The sequence below is a fragment of the Lycorma delicatula genome, chromosome 9 (genome assembly GCF_047948215.1).
Source record: "Lycorma delicatula isolate Av1 chromosome 9, ASM4794821v1, whole genome shotgun sequence".
Classification (NCBI taxonomy): domain Eukaryota; kingdom Metazoa; phylum Arthropoda; class Insecta; order Hemiptera; family Fulgoridae; genus Lycorma; species Lycorma delicatula.
The window spans coordinates 32,694,328-32,717,650 of record NC_134463.1 but is presented as its reverse complement, the minus strand read 5'-3'; positions in this window follow the sequence as shown (position 1 = coordinate 32,717,650).

Sequence of the window (23,323 nt, the reverse complement as noted above, 5' to 3'; positions counted from 1 at the left end):
ATACTCACACTAGACCCGGCGGTAGCTGGAAAACTGGAGAACATTTATTATTATTATTTTGTATATATATATATGCAGAGTGCACTACAAAGTTCTACTGGGAATTTGGTAATCTAATTCTGCTCGCAAAAATAATGGGAAAAAGTTCACATAAACATATGTTCTAAAATGCTTTGTTTGCAAGGTTTCGCCCAGATTTCAGCTACCCTGGTGAAATGAGGCCGTACAAAAATTTTTAGCACTTTAATTAGAAAGCAAAAATAATGATTTTTTTTGGTTTTTGACTTATAAAATCGAATAAAGTAGGTTCCAGTACCGTATCTTTAGTAGGTTATGAGAATTTTGGGGTGAAAACCACGAGATTGGGGTAAAAACCCCTATTTTTTAAGTTTGACGTACAATAACTTTGTTAAATGGGTAATAAACATATAAAAATTTTAAACAGAACTTGTGTTGAAATAACCGGACTGATTTTTAAACATTTATTATAAACGTATAAATAAATTTTGGTCTAATGTACCTGTTTCTAAATAAAATTCAAAATTTTCTAACTCTCTTTGTTTTATATAATTTTGTTAAGAATTAAATTTTCTTTAAAACTTTTATGTGTTTATTATTCATTTAACAAAGTCATTGTATTTAAAAAAAATTAAATACAGGGTTTTTTACTCCTGTTTATAAGTTTTTACGCTATATTTCTAAAAAGCACAGTTCTGGGACTTATTTTGTTCGACTTTTCAGGTCAAAAGCATCAGAAATCACTAATTCTTCCCCTTAATTAAGTTCTAATTATTTCAGTACGACCTCATTTCTCCGGGGTAGCTGAAACCTGAGTGAAATATTTCACTAGCTATAACATGTAAACGAAGCATTTTAGGACATATGTTTATGTAAACTTTTCCATTATTTTCACTCACATATGTTTGTGTAGGCGTTTTTCCTTATTTCAAACTCTAGAATCGTTCTGATATTTTTTTTCTTCTTGAATCCCTCTATATTTAACTTTTTACTTCTCACTTTTACAAGTAAAACGGGTATGGTTTGCGTTTGTTGAGGATGCGTGTGCTATGTTCGAGAGTTTTACACATATCACACACACACTAGAATAACCAAAAATAATTCAGAAGCTATTACCTTTTAATAATAGACACAACCAATATTTTGTAAAAACGTTCAAAATTAAAATTCTCAAAAATGGATTATGTTATAAAAAAAAAAAATATATATATATATATATATATTTACATTAGCTTTAACGGTAACCCTAATTTTAGCTATTATCCGTTTTCTTTGAATGATAATTTTTTTTTAACCTATGTATGTGAAAAATTCTAAGTCTGATTACGATTTGTTCTCGAACCTTTCAGATAAAAGTCAGAGATATTACCACTACACCGTGAAGGTTTGTGGTGTTAGTCGCAGGCAAAATAAAATTTTTTAGGTTTTAAAAATATTTTATATTTCCTACTACATTGTTTATACATTATAGGCACACATGTGCAATTTAAAAAAAAATTAATAACAAATAAAAATTGACATTCAAATGTAAATTTCATTATAAAGAAATTTAATTAAATATGTTTTAGTTTTTATTTTAAAATTAAAAATTACAATATAAAAAAATATATATAACTATTCCAACAACTGTTATTATGAACAAACGCAGCTAATCAAACAGATTACAAAGTTAAGGAAAGGAAAAAAACAACTCCTCAAATCCTTCGTGGTGAAACTATTTCACCACAGAATAACAGTTAGTAGAATGATATATCTGGAAATAAACTGATGCATAAAAAACAAAAAAAAACTATGAAAAAAAACAAAATGTATTTAAAAGAGATTCATTGATAGGTTCAAGTAATAACTTTCATTTTGTTATAAGCTTTTGTATTTGTTTATGTATATATGTGGTCCGATAAAGACAGTTTGAATAAGAATGAGAGAATATGAGAAAGACAAAGATAGAAAACTAAAAACAGAAGAAGTAACAGAAAGTTATTCAGTCCGTGAATTGTATAGGATTGAACAGAAGAATTCTGCTATTTGAGTGTTCAACTTTGAGTAGGATTTAAAGGGATACATATATACACACGCAAACACATATATAAAATACACATACAAACACAAATACAAGTTCGTTGGTCGTTTTATTGGCGTATCCTGGTTGGCATTATTGCATAGCTCTTTGACACGGCCCACAGTGGAAAATGTGCAACTGTTTAACTGTAGCAGCCTATATATATAAATCTGTGTGCTTGTGTGTGTTTGTTCGCCTGACCGAACTAACAACTTCTCTCTGTTTCTCCACAATCTCATTCTTAGACGTACTAATCACATTATTAACTAAGATAATTTATACTTGTTATTTAATCAATATATTTATTATCTGGATTTTTCTTAAGATTTATTCATAACTCTTAATTAAACAATTTATATTTCTCTATGGTAAAAAAAAAATTAATTAAAATTAATCTAAAATAGAAATTGAACGAAAAGTTAACGTATAAATATTATTTATGTCGAAGCAGCCTACTAGTGATCATACCAATATCATTTCTTCTTTATTTCTTTTCTTCTTTTCCATATTTCCTACATTTATTCGCCGTGTACTCATTATTCTTCTTCTGTCAATCTCATTCTGATACTCTTTCTTACTTCATCCGCAAGAATCTTTGAATTATAAATTATTTCTCTAAACTTCTTTTTATAAAAATTATTCTTAGGTTTTTCTTTCATCTGCTATATGTATCCAATTTTTAGCTTTTTCGAAAATTTGTTTATTTAGTTTCTTATGGAAAATCAAGGTGAATCAGAAAAAAATTGACTTTTTTTTTCTGTGACATTTTTTCGTGTGACATTTACGATGAGAATGGATGAGTATCATCAAGTCCACCTGAATGGCGTCTACATCCCTCACAAGGATTGGGTACGATTCTCTGGCCTACTAGGATCGTCGTCAACTTGGAAGAGCCACGTGGTAGAAAAAGTATAAGGAATTAAATTGGGTAGTTGGGTAGAAACTCACAGTTATTGTCATCTAATAAACTGTTGATCTGCAGAGTTATCCTTAAACCCATCTGTACGTCTGCGATCCAGCTATAGGGTACGAGGTATAATGATTAAAAACAATATTGCAAATATTTCAAAGATTCCAAAATTGACTGGTGAGAATCATAGTAGAAGCATTGTGGTTTGTTAGGGATAGAGAAATTCATGACTGTCTAGGATTATTTTATGTTTACGAAGAGATTCAAAAAATTAACTCGCAATACAAACAGAGGTTAGAGAAACTTATAAATTATCTGGCAGAAAAACTATTAGAGAATAGTGATGAAATCAGGCGACTAAAACGTCTCCATATGCTGGACTTAGGAGATATAATCAGGGGAGTAACCTGGAGAAGAAACCTCGAAATGGAAACACAGGATGACTTGTCACAGTGTAATGAACGTCACTGATAGTGTATGAATTACAGCTATTTTTACTTACCGACGAATATTTGTTTTATCTATAGTATTGTTTTCATATAATAGCATTGATGACATTGTTTTTATTTTTATTCTTTTCTACCTGTGATTTATTTCTAACATTACTTGGACCACTTATATAAGTTCCTTTCTAATAAAAAAGAGCTGTTAAATCTTTGTGTGTTTTAATGAGGGTTTCGTCAGAGATTATCTGAACTGAACCTCTCTTCAGTGATTATCATGAATCAAATTTACTTATGGTCACCTACAAGGTACTGATTATGATTGCTCACAGATAAATTAAAAAAAAAATTAGTTTTTATGGATTCATTCGGATCATGTATCCAAGGAATTTTAATCTTCTTTTTCTAATTGCAGTTTCTAAATCTTCTTGGGTTTTACAAATTTCCTTATTTGATTTTAATATATATCCTAATTTTTTTTTTTGAACGGTAAATTCTGCTTAGAATTTTCCTTTCAATTTTGAGCAAATTTTCAGGGCCAGTCAGATTTTATTTTTAATTCCACTTAGTCACATCACTGATCTGACTAAAAATTTGTTGTGTTTGTAGAATTATTATTTTTCTTGTAATTTCTTTAGTTAGGAAATTCAATTTTTAATTTAGATTTCCTGATTTTTAAAGTCGCTTTGTCTGTCACGTTTTTACTGATTATTTCTTCATATATTCAAATTGGGTTGTGACATTTATTTTTTTCATACTTGGTGTCTACTGGTTTTTTGAGATAATTTTTGAGATATGTCGTGATTTCTGTTTTTGTGAAGAAAATATGCAAGCCTGTTTTTTCTGCTATTTCTTATAGGTAGTTAGTTAATTTGGGAAACTGCATCATCAATATATTTACCTTTTATTATTTTAATTCTGAATTTAAGGTAACATTAGGAAAAAGCTTAGTTTTAGAAAAAAAACTCATAAAATTATACAGAATATAAACCTTTTAAAAAAATAAAAACCTGCATTTAAAATAAATGAATATAAGTAAAAACAAAAATCAATGTATAAGTCATAATATAATTATTTTATATTTGCTCAAGTTATCAGAAATAAATTACATCATGCTTTTATTATAATATTACTTTGAATATTTGAATTTATACAACACTTATTTTCTTTTTTTATAAATTAAGCAGTTGAACCATCCAGATCAATAATCAGCATCTTATCAACTCATAAAAGTTTTCCCGAATTAAGATTAAACCAAATTAAAATAAAAATTGAAACATTCAGCAGTATCCACTCATAATTTGTTCAACTTATTAAGTTTATAAATTTGGATATAATAAAACCAAAAAAGTACCGTACGTATGAGAACGTTCAATATACCGAAACTTAATACGGTAATAATATTTTATTCATTTTATTTTTTTTGTAACAAATATCTGAAATCTTTTTTCTTAGAAAAAATGAAATGTGTTAAATGAAAACAAATTGAGTTGAAGAAGAAAAAGCCCAATTAACTCCTCCATATCACATTTTTTTCTTTCTGGTAGCCTATAACATTACGGATGGCTAATAATGAAGTGAGTTTTTTTTTAGCGTATGGAAAAATCCGATGTCTGACTGGGACTCGAACCCAGAACTTTCAGATATAAGCCAGAATATCATTCTGTCACAGAAATCAGCATTCTAATTTTAAAATAGTTTTTATTTTTTTAGCCTCAGTAATTTAATTATAAAAATTTTCAAAATCGATTAGTGGATTTTCGTTTCAAAACTACACTAAGAAAAGAAATATAAATTTTTTTTTGTTTTTTCGCACATATTCACTTCGCCCAGTTAATATACTTCGAAGCATTTTCAAAATATAAAAAAAACAATTATTTGCACACTTTTACCGATTTCCATTAAGGTATATTTAATTCAAAATTTATTTATAACAAAATATGATTTTATATGTTTTATGTTTTTGGGTATAATTTAGGTAACTTTGGGTATGTTTTTGGGTAAATGATTTAATAAAAAAATAAATAAATATACATAGAACGTCTAACAAAGAAACGGAAATAATTTCAAGGCATGTTTTACAAAGAAATAAACTCGTTTAAAATAGGAACAGAAACGCTTCGTTTTCAAATTACGTGAAAAATGTTAAGAACTTCAATTAAACAATAAACTAAAATTTCAAATGATTTTTGGGCTGAAAAATTAAATAAAACAGATCCCTCAACTGTATTTAGAAGTAAAACCAGTTATAATAAACAGAATTATATAAAGAAGATGTTGCAATTGTCCTAAAATTGAAAATTGTTTATTGTTAAATTATTTATAACTGTCTAGCCAGGGGACTTTGGCTCCTCGACCTTCCCGTGTTTAATAAACTCGTGCTTATGAGAATAATGATAGATAAAAATTAAAGCCTGTTCAATTTATCAGTAAATGGTAATTTCTTCAGAGCAACAGTTGGCCAGTACAGAACCCGAAACTTTGAGTAATCTGAAGAATGTGGTATCAAAATAATCGGCCTCTTATCTTATAAATAGCAGTTATCCTAGCGTACAGCACTTATCCTTAAATAGCACTCATCCTTCGTACAGGTAAAAATGTATTTTGACCGTTTTTTAGCGTTACCCGACAAATACAATAGTTGGTATCTCGTTCTCATACGTTTTTTAGATTAATTTTTATTTTTATTTTATGTTTTTTTAGTCAAATAACTGTAGGAAGGTGCAGCCAGTCATGTCGCACATACAGTAACAGTGGCAGTATCTGTGTTGGCTGAGCCGCCTTGCCGTATCCCGGTGCACCCATTAAAAAATTGAAATTTAAAAAACTCGAAAATGGTTTTTATATATTTATCTGAAGAGTATTTGCAAAATCTAAATCTAAACCTAAATCGAAATGCACAAAATTTGCAAATATTCTTCAAAATTTTTTTACGTTTCTACACCCTTTTCGAAGCGAAATTAAAAAGTCTAGAAATTGTTTTTTATTTATATAATAGTTTTCACTTACAATAATTAATAAGGGCTATGATCAATAAAATTAATTGGTTTTTTATATATTCATATAAAGATTTACCACACCAAAATTCAAGTTTATACTTTATTTGTTACGAAGATATTAAAAAATTTATAAAATTTAATATTACCTTGTTTTAACCCTTTAAACTCAGAATTTCAAAAAAATACTTTCTTAGAGTGCACTTAATATCGTGAAAAGAACTTGTATACAAGATACTTAATAATAACATTTGGTTGTATAATATAATCAGACAGCTTGCGGTGTTTTAACATCTTTTCTAATCTTAAATGAAAGTATAGTTTGTAACATAATTAGTATTCTGTATGGAGAGATAATTTTTTTCATTTCTAAATTTATATAACGTAATTCTACATTTTAGAAAATAATAAAAAAATTAAATACTAAAATTTTCATAGTTTTCGAGTTACATGGTGTACAAAACAGTATAAAATCTTGTAACGTAGCGAGACGTTCAAATAAAACGGTGTGCCGATCTAAATATGAAATATGCTGTGGCCATATTTGCTTACATCGTTTTATGTTGTTAATGGACAAAAAACAGATGATATCACTTTTACTATATGAAAGAGGTTTGAAACAATTAAGTTGCTTTTATTATTGTATTATACTGTTATCACATGCAAATCTTGTAAAATAACTTTAGACAATCATAGAGCATGACCTAATTTTTCAGAAGTTTTTACTATTATTATTATCGCTAGTTCTAAGAAACGCTGGCCTGGCGTGAATTTACAGAATAAATATAGGTTTAGTTATTTCTGTTTATTTTAAAACTATGCATTAACCTTAAAAAAGTCTTTAAATTTTGTATAATCAATTATCTGCTTTGTATATTTTAATCGTTATTTTTCATAAATCGTTTTACCTTCATAAAACTTCATCTTCTATCTAGATGTTATGGCTAACCAGTCTTGTTACTGTTAATTCTTTAGAAGAATACTGATTATATATTCTCTTTTTTATTAATTTTCTACAATTTTTATTATGTAATTAATTACATGTTTCAAAAGTAAAATATTTTAAAACCTTATGTTCTTCGTATAATAGATGTATCCACTTATCCATGTTTCATAATGATAAAAATGCTTTTATAAATTTTTCTAAATCCTATAATTTATAGTAAAAGATTTTATTGTTAAAATAAAAATTTTAAATATATATCCGTTTGCGATTTACTATGTAAGTGGTTAAAAAAATTAAAAAGAAGACAAAATAACTTTCAAATTAAAGTCTGTTTTTTCAAAATTAAAAAGAAAATTCATGCGAATTTGATAATTACGTTGCAGGGACGTAAAGTCTATGTTGTGGGTTTCGATTCAAGTCCCGGAAACGCATGTTATTTTATATGGTATGAAATTATTTATTATCCATTATTATTGGATATAACCTACTGTTATGTGTAAATAAGTAGAAATAAGTGATAAAATCCAGGTATCTTTTTTGTTTGTATAGAAGATAATAATTCTAAAAAATAATAAAATTGTAGTGTCTGGACCTTTTTAAGGGTTGCCGATAAATTTTCTATATTAAAATTAAATCTCTATATCAGTTTTATCAATCATGTTCAGTGAAGTATGATTTAGGAAAAAAGTAAGAAATAATATGAATAATTAGTATAAATAAAATTATAATCAACAACAGAAATCGATTTACAATTTAATAGCTTACATTTTGCCCTCAAATTTTTAATTATTTGGACTGCATAAACAAACAAAAAAAATCTATTATTCAATAAAAGAAATACACATAAAAGAAAATCGGTAATGAAAAACATGATGCACATCAACTTAACTACGTAAATTCTAGATTTTAATTCTCAGATAATTCCAAATAATTATAAACTTTAATCGTACAAGATTGTTATTATTATTTAGGAAATTTAAGTATAAACATTTTAAGATGCTTACCAACTACCATCGCCCATCGCGGCTTCGCCCGCGTTATATATGCGTATATAACTACAAAAATTAGAAATAACTTTTTAGTAATTACGTCGTATGTATGGACTGCTCTCAGAGTCCTCCTACTCACAACTTGCCAGATACAATAAAATATTTAGATAAAAGGTGTGTGTTCTCAAAATAATTTTTTTAATGAAATCGGGAGTATATTAAAATTGTGTAAGTAATACTTTGCTCCACGAACAGCAAAGTCCAGGAGTTTCATCATTTCACTGTTTTGGCATTACAATGATTACATGTTTAATAATTTTATCAGTTTGATCATCTTTCAAATTCAGATAATCAATTTGAGGGTGATAATCAAAAGCTGATTTGAGACCTAACATATTTCTCGAAGATTGGACTTGATTTTTAGCCGAGCGTATAATTTACTCTACAAGTTTTTGAGAACGCTTTGGCGTAGATTCACGTTGTCTCCGATTATAAATTCTAGTAGGCCTAGAAGTTCTTCTTTATATCTGTTACCTCGCCGACCTAGACGACATAAAAATATCAACACCAAATTAAAAGTCAAATATATGCAATTATGTGTATGTATGGCTCACCCTGATGGAACATCTTAGTTCGGTATGTAAAAATCTATAGTGTTACTTTGCTCTCATGAGGATGAGTTCTCGCAGGTCGCTGCCAGATTAGATAATAGCCTTAAATTTCTATAAATTTAATAAATCACCTAAAACATTTCTAGAAAGTCGATATTGACGTAGACAACGATCGATGAAGAAAATGCTACCAATCGATATAGATATAGAATAATCAATTGTAGATTTTTATTTGTTCGTCCGGACCACTAAGGATCACGTTTACATAATAGTTTGGAAATTCTTTTGTTTTCCCAATATTTTTTTCATTTTTTCACCTTGTTGTTTTTCTTCCTCAGTCAACTTTCTTCCTATACTCCTCTTAATCATTCTTCTCTGGAAACTTAGATTCTCTGATTAATTTTGTAAATTGGTCTCTCTATGTAAACAGGTGTCATTGGAGATTTTTCAAGTTTTAAGATCATTTTTTACTTTTTTTAAACCAGCTAGTTTTAATAGTTTTACTGTAATAAAAGTTAAATATTTGTTTTCGCTAATTCTGTATAAATGCTCCTAAAATTTTAATCTTATTCTCCGGACGGTCTCTTTATTTTTTCTGTATTTTCATAAATTTCTATTTCACTTTTTAAAAATTTTTTGATAGGTTCTGTTTCTAGGTTATATATTTATGTTACATTTTTTTTAAATTTATGATTTATGATTTATATATATAATTATATGATTTATATATAATTTATGATTTATAGCAGTTAATGATGTTAAAGAACAATTTAGATTCGGAGTAACAGTACAAGGTGAAAAGATAAAGATGCTACGATTTGCTGATGATATAGTATTTCTAGCCGAGAATAAAAAGGATTTAGAAGAAACAATGAACGGCATAGATGAAGTCCTACGCAAGAACTATCGCATGAAAATAAACAAGAACAAAACAAAAGTAATGAAATGTAGTAGAAATAACAAAGATGGACCACTGAATGTGAAAATAGGAGGAGAAAAGATTATGGAGGTAGAAGAATTTTGTTATTTGGGAAGTAGAATTACTAAAGATGGACGAAGCAGGAGCGATATAAAATGCCGAATAGCACAAGCTAAACGAGCCTTCAGTAAGAAATATAAGTTGTTTACATCAAAAATTAATTTAAATGTCAGGAAAAGATTTTTGAAAGTGTATGTTTGGAGTGTCGCTTTATATGGAAGTGAAACTTGGAGAATCGGAGTATCTGAGAAGAAAAGGTTAGAAGCTTTTGAAATGTGGTGCTATAGGAGAATGTTAAAAATCAGATGGGTGGATAAAGTGACAAATGAGGAGGTATTGCGGCAAATAGATGAAGAAAGAAGCATTTGGAAAAACATAGTTAAAAGAAGAGACAGACTTATAGGCCACATACTAAGGCATCCTGGAATAGTCGCTTTAATTTTGGAAGGACAGGTAGAAGGGAAAAATTGTGTAGGCAGGCCACGTTTGGAATATGTAAAACAAATTGTTAGGGATGTAGGATGTAGAGGGTATACTGAAATGAAACGACTAGCACTAGATAGGGAATCTTGGAGAGCTGCATCAAACCAGTCAAATGACTGAAGACAAAAAAAAAAAAAAAAAGATTTATATACTAGTGAGATTGCTTTGGTTTGAACTATGGCAAATATTTCAGGGGTTATAAGAAAGATACAGTTAAAATTTCGTAATGATTGGGTTGGTAATTTTTGCGATTATCGAAAACAAACGAAAAAGATGAAAATGAAAAAAACTCTTTATATAATAGTGAAATGTGATAGTTGGTAATTTCGAAAAAATATTACTATCTACGCTTTAATATATATATATATTAAGATCTTGATAGATACAGTAGTTACTGATGTACTAAGCAATATGAACCATTTTCCAATGTAACTTTATTAAATATAAAGGATAAAATTAGATTCTTTTTCAATATAATCTAAATCATATTTATCTGTTCAATGTTGTTAAAGTGGGTCTTAATCATTAAATACTATTTGATAATTTAGTATTTAATATAGGAAAGATTTTACAGGTCAAAAATTGAACATATTTTTTTTAAACATTAACGTTATAGAAGAGAAAGTTTAATGATTAATATGCAAAACGAGGAGTTTATATAAAAAATTAGTACAAAAAGAGCGAAGGAAAATTTTGTTAAGAATAAACTAAAGTAAAAGTAAAGAAAGAATTTACAAGTATAAAAGATAGTGTTTTCTTCTCTTTTTGTTTGAAGCCGTTACAGTAATGTCCTACAAACAATAAATAACAGTTTCAAAGAAGAAGAAGAATTAGAAAAAGAAAAAGTAGAAGAAGCTGGCGCAAGTAGAGGAAGAATAAGTGTAATCCTCTAGTCTCTTTGGGAGAGCTAATCCAATTTTGGAACTGGGTTTTGGTGGGTTGATGCATACAAACCATCTGTTTAAATAACAACAGCCATAAAGTCTCTAAAACTTGAAGAAGTTAGGTCTTTTTACAGCCGGTGTTTCTTACGCCGTCGCCCGTCCCATAATCTTCCTTCGACAATTAATCCCTATTACTTTTATATACATTACTATTAACTCGACTTTACCTTTTATAGTCTTTTCTTAAACTCACTCCATTTTCTTACCCTCTTTTCATGAAAATCAGTCTTTTCTAGGATAATCCTCAATTTTAAGATTATATTAGCCGTGATCTTTAAGATCTATAATAAAATTACTTATACGGTAGAAATAATCAGATTAGCTATTTTAATTTTAAATTAAAAGGATTAACTTTTTTTAAATACTTAGTTAAAATAAAGATTAGATTTCACGATTAACAAAGCATTTTTAAAAATTTTATATATAAAGAACTTGTCCTTTCCGAGTAAAGATTGTGCATATAATTTCTCGTAAAAAAAGTTAATTTGTTGTTTTTCACTACCTTTCCAGTATTTTTTTTTTTAGTGTACATGACATTTAAATCACCTGAGGTTCAAGAAACCACAATTATAATTGATTTCTCTGAGAGTAATGATGTAATATAAAATATTACTTTTTGTAGTGAACAAAATTGAGATAATTAGTAAGAATATATATATTTGAGAATCTGGAAGATGATATGCAACATTACATTCGGTTCAGTGTAGAATGCAATGGTAAATTATTTCATTCCTAAATTTCCTAAAATTAGGAATAATTAGGAATTAGATATAAGACGGTTGTTATTTTTTTAGAAAGATCTTACCATTTTTTTTAATTTTTTAAAATTTTGTCGTCAGCTTTTGGTTATTAATGTAATATCTTATATCATTTTTTAAATTATTTTAATGTTTCAACTGGTTAAATATTATTCTAATTAATCTAAAATTTTTGTTCTATGTATTCTACACAACTGGATCCAAATTAATATTGACAAAAAGAAATTTTTTTAATCATCAAATCGTCTGAGTATAAAATTTAATTTTAAATACTTTTCACTTAATGTTACAGAAATCTCCTGCAAGACTGCAAAGGAAATCTCCCTTCTACTCGTATATTATAAAGAGATAACGTCTTTTTCATTTGTTCCCGATACCTACAAAAACTACAGAAACAGTTATTACGAAATTTTAACTATACTTTTCTTGTGATTTCCGAAATGTTTACCACAGATCAATCTGACTAATTTTATTACTATATTAATCTTAAATAATAAAAAAATGTACGAATAAATAACATAGAACCTTTATTACTAAATTTTATATCACTGTTTATAAAATACTAATTTGTATTATTATCGTATATACGTAAAAACAAATTAATTTGTTTGATAATAAAATCAAAGGGAATGGTTAGTACTTAGGTTTTGATGGTTTGATAAATGTTAAATATCGATATCTATTTCTATGTTGAATACTATTTACCTATCTTAGATTCATTTTTTTATTACATGTTGATGCGTTTCAGAATAACATAAACTCCATTGAAAAATAAGTTTTGACAATGGATTTACTCCAAAACGCGTCAACATATAATAAACGAATGAAGCTAAGAAAGGTAAACAGTACTCACATAGAAATCATTATGTTTTTAGCAGAAAATATAATATTAATTATTATGGTAATAACAACAATCAATATTAATAACGACTTTTTCAGAAAGTTATATGTTTTACTAAATATAATGTCTTTGTCTAATCAGTCAGCGACCCTCTCTTTTCAGTTTATTTCCCAAAACCACCGTAAGGTATTACTTCAGAGGATGACAGGAATGAAAGTAAATGAGGTGTAGTCTTGTACAGTCTCAGGTCGATAGTTCCTAACCCACCAGGTCGGTCTAATGGTGAAAGCGCGTCTTCGCAAATCAGCTGTTTCGAAGTCGAGAGTTCCAACGTTCAAATCCTAGTAAAGACAGTTACTTTTATACGGATTTCAATACTAGATCGTGGATACCGGTATTCTTTGATGGTTGGTCACTTACACTTATACATATCATCCTGATTCATCCTCTGAAGTAATACCTAAGTGATTCCCAGAGGCTAAACAGGAAAAAAAATCGACCGTTCCTGAGACATGTACTTAATTGAAGCCCGACCACCAAAGAACACCGGAATCCACAATCCAGTATTCAAATCCGTATAAACGTAACTGCCTTTACTAGGATTTGAACCTTAGAATTAGAAATCGAACCTTAGAATTAATACTAATTAGAATTAGAATTAGAACCTTAGATTTGCGATGACGAGTTCACCACTAGACCAGTCCGATGGGCTAATCTGTCGGAAATTATTCTTCTTTTCTCTCTTTTTCGGTTTAGCCTCCGGAACCAGCATAAGGTACTACTTCAGAGGGTGAATGAGGATGATATGTATGATTGTAAATAAACTGTAGTCTTGTACAGTCTCAGGTCGGCCATTCCTAAGATATGTGGTTAATTGAAACTCAACCACCAAAAAACACCGGTATCGACGATTTACTATTCAAATCCGTATAAAGTAATTGCCTTTACTATGATTTCAAAATTAGAACTTTAGACTTCGAAATCATCTGATTTACGATGACGAGTTCACCACTAGACCAACGCGGTGAGCTAATCTGTCGGCGACCAGCGAGAACTCAACCTCACGCAAGCAAAGTAGCACTATATAGATTTTTATATAGCTAAAATAAGAAGATCCATCAAGTTAAGCCATGCATTTAATTGACATAGATTCGATTTTCAATTTAGTGTTATTTTCATAATGCCTAGGTCGGCGAAGCCACACATAAGAAGAAGAACTTCTAAGAATACTAGAATTTATTGTAGACAATGTGATTCTACATGAGAGCGTTCTCAAAGTTTTATACTTCTTTTTATCGTGTTTTATAAAACTTTGTATTACTGGAAAAGCTTTTATTCATAAAATTAATCTATTTTATCCGGTAAGTTGTAAATAATTATGTGTGGGCTGTTGCTGAGAGCAATAGCCCACACATAATTACAAAAAACCTATTTCCAATTTTGGAAGGACTATATGCACATAACGCGGGCGAAGTCGTGACGGGATGTTAGTTCTTTTATAAATAAAAAATGTACCATCGAAATTTTTGCATTTGATTATGAATAAGTAAGCCTTGAAAATATATTAAATTAAAAAAAATAATAATGACAGCGGCAAATCAAAAACCTCCTCTTTTATATTTTAATTAAAACTAAAAATTTATTTTTTTAATGTAATTAAATTACGAAAAAATAATCGTGTCATTACCACAAAAATACTGCGTACTTTACTCTATATGTCTATAAATAGAACTAACAATATAAAGTATGAAATATATAGAGTTAACTAACAAATAAAAATGATCACGTAGCTTTAACTAGACAACTAAATGAGAACGGACAGAAAGATATGAAAATAAATTGAAAAATTAGAGGTGTATTCATGTGTTATTTACGTGTATATTATACATTTCCTGTCTGAGGTATTGGAATGATAGTAAAGTGGGGAATGATGTAGAGAGAGAGAGAGAGGAAGGAGAGTTAAAGGTCACTCTTAGCCAATTAAGACTGGTTAGGGAGAAAAAGAGAGGGATAATATCCGTGAGAGAAAGAAAGAAATAATAGAACGTGTGTAATGTGGATACACGGCTAAAGGAGGCAAATAAAAAAAGAGAGATGATAAGAAAAGAGAGAGGGTAGTTTATCCTAATTCCGGTGTTGTTAAGTGGAAAAAAAGGGACTCATTCTAGCTCCTGTATATGGTAGGCACAGTATAAAGTTATATACGTACGTGTGTGTGTATATGTGTATGCCTAGTATACAATTGAGGACACCTGGCGCCTCTCTCTGAGTCACTACTTTACTATAAACGAGTACGATGAGGGTTTCAATTGAGTACTCAATTGTGATTAAATGAATTAAATTAACAAAGGGAAGGGAAGGGAAAAAACGGACGGTAAATTTTGGATGCTGACTTGACCAGATGAAGTCTACCTCGACAATATCGTATAACATACGGACATAAAACACGAACTAACAACAACTACATAATTTTATACTATTCTACAATTGTATAAAATTTCCCGCATAGTCCAATAATATTATTCCCCCTCTACAATTAAGTATAAAACTTTTATCTCGTTCATTTACCGCCCGCACCGAGCCTCAGGTTAATGAACTCCAATTACACATTACATTACTGAATGTATGACTGTACAATAGATTAGATGAACAATACTGTAGGATAAGTGAGTATAAAGGGATGTGGTTCATCGACGGTTATTATCATATAAATAATTGGACTTAACAACAACACCACTTAAAATAAAAATAGGTAGTAAAATAAAGCAACCAACACGATAAATATTTCACTTTCAAAACATAATATCCGTATTCATTAAGCAAATTAATAGTAATATGATAAATTAAGAACATGTCGTGTGTGTGTGTTAACATATTATTAGTAATTAATTGGTTATATCAGTTTATTGCATGTATTAAAAAAAATTAAATAATTTGTTGTAGATCACCAGATATCCGAACGTTAATTATCCAAATTTGTTAAAAAACAAGGCTCTTAAAAAGTTTTTGAACATTTCGAGTGTTACTTGGGGAAATTTAAATCTACCCAAAGTGAAAAAATTAAAAATTAATATTACCTTACCTATCTTCCGATTAAAATAAATATAATCAATAATAACTATTTATTTAATTATCAGTTTAAAATAATTTTATAGTTTCTATGATAGATTTGTAAATAACTTAAACTGTAAAGTAAAATATTTGGCTTGCATTGGATTCAAATCGATATCATTAGTGCGATAAAACAAATAGATGGTCGAAAAATAACTACGTAGTTTTAAATTACATTTCCTTATAACATTTAGAATTACAAAATTATGTGATTTATTGCATGAAAGTATAAAGTCTAAAGTTTTTTATCTCTTAATGTAACTTAAAGTATTCATATATATATATATATATATATATATATATATATATATACGTAGCTGCAGTATAATTGTAAATGTACTGGAAAATATATAATCTGGAACAGACTCAGGTCGACCGCTCCTGAGACGTGTGGTTGTGAGACTCAATCACCAAAGAACACCGGTATACATAGCCTAGCATTCAAATTTATAAAAAAGCAAATGCCTTTCAAGGACTCGAACCTTAGAACATTCGACATCAAAAATCATCTGGTTCTGGGATGACGAGTTTAACCACTAGACTAAACCGACGGGTTAATGTAATCCGCCTTAATGCCTTAATCAATCAGGTTGCACCATGGATTGACCACAAATTTGGCCAACTCAATTTCTGGCAAACCCAGTTCTTAACGGGGCACGGGGTCAAGTCACATCTTTTCAGAAGGAGGAGGGCTATCACTTCCGAGTACCTATATTGCGAAGACTATACTCCCCTGAAGATGTTGTGTTCAGCTGTCGACGGTGGATGGTTGAAAGAGGCATCTGCAAACAACTAACTGGACCCCTCGATGTAGACACGATTGTACCGAACATGCTATCAGGAGTCGACTAATTCAGGGTTGTCAGTATATATAACACAAAAATAATATTACAGCACAAAAGCAGGGATGACGAGGTAGCGAGGGGGTGATGGACAGCCTCCTGTGGAGTCGTCATTCGTCCGGACTTGCCGGGATGAGCGGCGTCGATGAAACACGAGAGCTCCGTCGCCCTCGAGTTGTTAAGAACTAGACCCGGCTGGGGACCTCTCGGGGAACACAGTTTGAGATAGGCAGCTGTTAAAAGACAGAAACCTGATGTGGGCCCCCATTGTGGGATACTGACATTGGAAGCAAGGCATCAAGACCGAGTTCCGGCCCCTAAGGTGGGGTTCAGGAACGACATAGTCGGGCCTCAATACCTTGCCCTAAGGGTTAGAGGCAGGCACTGAAATGATCCCTTAGAGTGAAAATTACCTGGGCTGTACTTACGCCTTACGGTAATCCAGCCTAAGAGGGTAGGAAAAAATGTAGTCCTCCAGACTCAAATCGATATCACCCACAATCTATACTCCGGCGAACATGTCTGCTGGAATCGCTTCCATAACTACTGTTATTCTTTAGCACAGATAGTTAAATGACTGGGATTTTTTCTTGATGTACGATGTCTTTTACGTAGTTCAAAAAGAAGAAATCCTTCTGCGTCAAATTGGGACTTCTTGATGGCCAAGCGATGGAAGCTTCTCTATCTATCCAGCCTTCTGAGAACCTGTAATTGAGCGCAGTCTGTACAACTTCCGCCTCTCCGCATGGTGTGGAGAGGCTCCATCCTTTTGGAAGGTTAGGCTTCAAATATTTTCAATTTATGGATACACAAAGTCTCTAACATGTCCAAGTAATGGTTTGCTCACGGAAAAAAAAGCCCAAAAATTCTATTATGCATGATACGGAAATTCACTTTTGGGAGAATTTCACCAATTCGTATGGATTTTATGAGACCCATATTCGACAATTATGGTGATTTTCGACTTCATGTACATGAAATAGTGCTTTATCAAATATAAAATGCATGCAGATAGTTTTCATTAACAAAAAAGAAATCTAACGAGGTCGTTTCGAACTGGCATTAAGTCTAACAAGCTTATCGTTCTGTTTAATTTCATGAAATAGCTTCAAATTAAAATCACGAATTTTCAATCACTTGCAAACAACATCATGGGGTAGTGCATTTAGGAATATTTAGTCGACAAATAACAACCCACCGGGTTGATCTAGTGGTGAACGCGTCTTCCCAAATCAGCTGATTCGGAAGTCGACAGTTCCAGCGTTCAAGTCCTAGTAAAGTCAATTGTTTTTACACGGATTTTAATACTAGATCATGGATACCGGTGTTCTTTGGTGGTTAGGTTTACATTAACCACACATCTCAGGAATAGTCGAACTGAGATTGTACAAGACTACACTTCATTTACACTCATACATATCACCCTCATTTATCCCCTGAAGTGTTATCTGAAAGGTAATTAGGTTAGAGGCTAAACAGGAAAAAGAAAGAAGTCGACAAAAAACAAACACTACCAATTGAACGTTTTGGGCTTCATTGGAAAGACAATCGAATTTCTTCTGTGTTTTCAGCTACCTGGTACTCTGGTTTTCAGCTACTTTCAAAACGTTCATGTATTCAAAATCTATTCGCACTACTTACGTATACTTTTGTTGGAGAATTTCTATGATAGACTCACGTACAATTTTTTTTCTACTAGGCTCGCTGGTTTTATTTCTGTAAACCAGTACACGCAGTATGTTTTCTCTGTTGGCGACGGTATAGTACTGAAGTCCGAGCTCATAACAGCTTGGCCTGTGCAACAGTCTAACACAGCGCTATCTGATTGAGAATATGCAAACTAAAACTTAGTTGCTGTCACTTTAAGATTACGTGTAAAACACTATTGAATGTTGCGATATAAAAACTGTAATCGTTCTTGAAACCCTAGAATACTGAAAACAAGTTTTTAAAGTTACACGTTTTGAGAAAATAAAAGAAAAACCCAAATTATGTTTCTTTGCTATCTAATATTTTCATTAATTAGCATTAATCTGAAAGTGGAGGAGTGAAGAAGGAAAAAACAAGAACATACAGAAATAGTGGGGAAAAATTAACTATGGAAACGTAGATCTCATATAACATGAAATAAGGCAGAGACATATATAGGAAAGAAAAAAATCACGAGACAATACCGAAAGTACTGAGTTGACGAGTCATGTTCGTTTCAATAGAGACAATAATGAATACGTACTACGTACGAACGTAGTATGTATCTCCCATAACTCAAATAATATTAGCTGTAGTTTTTTGAAATTTTGGGTTTAGGACTGTTCTAACAGATGGTTGTGTACCTCCGCTTTTGATTTCAATTGACTTGAAAAATGTAAAAAAAAAACCAAAATTTGAATTTTTTTTTTCTTAACTGCAGTAATAAGGCCTTATTGAGAGATTTTCAACGATATATCATAAGTGGTACTTATTTTCGTTGATTCCAAATTTATAGCCAATTAAAATTTTTTCATGGTTTTAAACACATCGGTTCGAATACGACTTCATATACAAAATGTTTTTTAAATTTTCTTTTAATTTACATGTATTGATTTATTAATACTTACTAACGTCTGAATTGCTGATGATATAGTAATTCTAGCCGAGAGTAAAAAGGATTTAGAAGAAACAATGAACGGCATAGATGAAGTCCTACGCAAGAACTATCGCATGAAAATAAACAAGAACAAAACAAAAGTAATGAAATGTAGTAGAAATAACAAAGATGGACCGCTGAATGTGAAAATAGGAGGAGAAAAGATTATGGAGGTAGAAGAATTTTGTTATTTGGGAAGTAAAATTACTAAAGATGGACGAAGCAGGAACGATATAAAATGCTCAATAGCACAAGCTAAACGAGCCTTCAGTAAGAAATATAATTTGTTTACATCAAAAATTAATTTAAATGTCAGGAAAAGATTTTTGAAAGTGTATGTTTGGAGTGTCGCTTTATATGGATGTGAAACTTGGACGATCGGAGTATCTGAGAAGAAAAGATTAGAAGCTTTTGAAATGCGGTGCTATACGAGAATGTTAAAAATCAGATTGGTGGATAAAGTGACAAATGAAGAGGTATTGCGGCAAATAGATGAAGAAAGAAGCATTTGGAAAAATATAGTTAAAAGAAGAGACAGACTTATAGGCCACATACTAAGGCATCCTGGAATAGTCGCTTTAATATTGGAAGGACAGGTAGAAGGGAAAAATTGTGTAGGCAGGCCACGTTTGGAGTATGTAAAACAAATTGTTGGGGATGTAGGATGTAGAGGGTATACTGAAATGAAACGACTAGCACTAGATAGGGAATCTTGGAGAGCTGCATCAAACCAGTCAAATGACTGAAGACAAAAAAAAAAAGTCTGATTGTTAAAAAAAATACAATAATATCAATAAAAAAAGCATGAAAAAAAGTCAGAAGTTATTGTGAAATAAACTTTTATGTACTTTTCATTTTAATTCAAAAATTTTTACAGAGGTTAATAATTATTAATAGATCAATATATTTAATTTAAAAAAAATATATATATAAAAAAATATGTATTTGAAGTTGGATTCGAACCGATGAGTGCGTGATTATAGATCCAACAGGTTCTCACTTACATCACATAACTACTTCAGTGACGTGAATAAAATTAATATATAAATTAATATAAAATACTGATAAGGACACCACAAGAAAATGTGATGCAATGTAGTGTTCACCACAATGTAATTGTGTAACTGTCCACTTTTTTAAAGAATTGGAGTAATTATTTGTATATTTTTAAGTCGTACGTTTATTTTAGTTAAGTAACGCGTTAGAATATAAATAATTGCATTCATATTATAATTTATGTATCGTTACTAGGCTATTGATTTTTAATTTTTGAACGTAATTGCCATGGTAATGTTCATTACATACAATACTGTTTTCGTTTAGTAAAGTCTGAAATTTATGTTTCTATTTATTATAGATGTCTATTATTTATGCTATTCTATATATATATTTAACCAAATTGCCTAATTATTGTCACCGTAAATTATGATGTTTGCGCCATAAAAACATCTATATATATACTAGCATCCCATATAGTCGCGGCTTCGCCCATGCTATGTGGTTACTTACGTTTTCCCTAGCGGTCAGAGGATGTTTAGGGGACTGTTTCCCCTCGACCCCCATGTGTTTATTAAAGACATGCTTGTGAGAATAATACTGATAAATAACAACTAAAGATTTTAAGTTTGCAAAAATGAATCAGTGTATTGTAATTTCTTCAGAGGAACAGTTTGGCAAGAACAGAAACCACGAATGTGGTCCTGTACTTACCCAACTGTTTCCCCATGGTGGTCTTGCTCTGCGAAAAAAAGCCCTTGTGCGAAAAAACACTTTTTAAATGCTTACAAAAGCAGAGTAATGATTACAAATTACAGAATAATCAAACGGCGTTTATTTCAGATGTTAATAAACTGCTAACGTAAGTAGAAGTTGTGCTGCTTCAGTGTACAACGTGATTCTCGAGTATAAATCTACTAATGAATTACGGTCTCCCAAGAAATCAAAACCCCGCAGGTCAATTGAGAAAAAGGTGAAATTTTGATAAAAACGCGATTCGTAAAAAAATTACACGAATTTGAATTATTTAGAAATAGTTTAGCAGTGTATTATGTCCTTTGGAAAAGAATTCGGTTATTGTCTTCGACAACGCTTCTTATCATTAAACGAAAAGAATTCCAGCCGTGTTACAGAAAAACAATGATATCAAAATGTGGCTTAGTTCAAAAGGAATAATTTTGAAGAGATTTAACTTAATGTTCAATCATTGCAAAGGGTTTCGCGTATTAAAAGTAATTATAGTCCGTATAAAATTGGTTTGACACACAACGCCATATTGGTAAGTCGTGTTTTTATTCGGCTCCTAACGAATATGTTTGCCGGCCTCCGTGGCGCGAGTGGTAACGTCTCGGACTTTAATTCGGTGGTTCCGAGTTGGAATCCCGGTCAGGCATGGCATTTTCATACGCTATAAATCATTCATATCATCATCTGAAGCAATGCATAACGGTGGTTTCGGAGGTTAGAAAAAACAAAAAAAAAACGAATACTTAGTTGTGTGGTTTCAGTGTTACTATTTGTGAATTTTTTTCTTTGCTTTTACATAGCAAAGAACGCTAAATGACCAAAAAACGATTGTTTGTTCATATATATGTAAAAAAATAACCTAACAAAGGATTTTTTGGTAATTATGTAGGGATATTATTTTCTGTGTATTTGGTTATTTCGACTTTTTTTGTTTGCATAGACTTAAGTCTATCTGGACTATAAGAAAGTTGGGTGTTTTAATTTATTTAAGGTAAGTCATTCTTTTTGGTGGCTTTTCTTTTTGTTTTGGTTTTTTTTTTTGTTTTTTTTTTTTAATAAAATACAGATGTTTTAGCTGTTATTAGAATATAATTCAAAGAAATTTGGTCGTTGTGTTTGATACCGGCCATCTTGCATTGATCTGATTGGTTTTCATTTCCAAATTAAAAATGTAAAAATTAAAAATAAATAGATATATTTATTAAAAATAGATGAAAACAATCTTTGATGTGGATTATATATCGTGCTAAAATTTGAGCTCAATCGGTGCAGAACATTTTGAGTTTTTGAAGCCGTACACAAACGAACTTAACATTTTTATATATATATAGATATATATATTATGTACTTTCTTCTGGTGAAGACTAATACGAAAACATTGTAATCCTTGCTAAGAAATTCTACTTAAAAGTCATTTACTTGCCCAAAATTACTAATTGATTCATGATATAAAACCATGGAAAAATTTATTTAATAGCGAGAGGAAGCTGTTATCTGTTGAAGATACTTTTAAAAACACTGTTAAAGACAAATGAAATCAAATGAGAATATGAAAAAAACACGAAAAACACTACAGAAATAGATTAAAACCATATATGACGAATTAAGTTTTTTTTAGTTAAAACACTGATTTATCATATATCACACCTACAACATCTCAGTAGCTTTGCCAACTAACGATGTGTGAAAATTTAATCGGTAATAAACAATTTGAAGGTTTACCGAATTTAAATATTATAATGGAACTAAAAAAATTGTCTTAATAAAAATATTTATTTTTGTGAAAGAAATTAAACCGATAACAAGTAAATTTTGTCAATGTAAAACTTTGAAAAAAAAAAGGAATATTTGAACATAGTAATACTAGTAAACATAATACTCTCAGAGGCTTGCTATTGTAGCAGTTGGAAACTTGCGGAAAGTTCACAGGGATCTTGAGGTGAATTTTACAATCATTACGCGCGCGCACTAGAGGAAAACAATGGAAAACATTAGAGAATGATAATTTTGAACATTATTAGAAA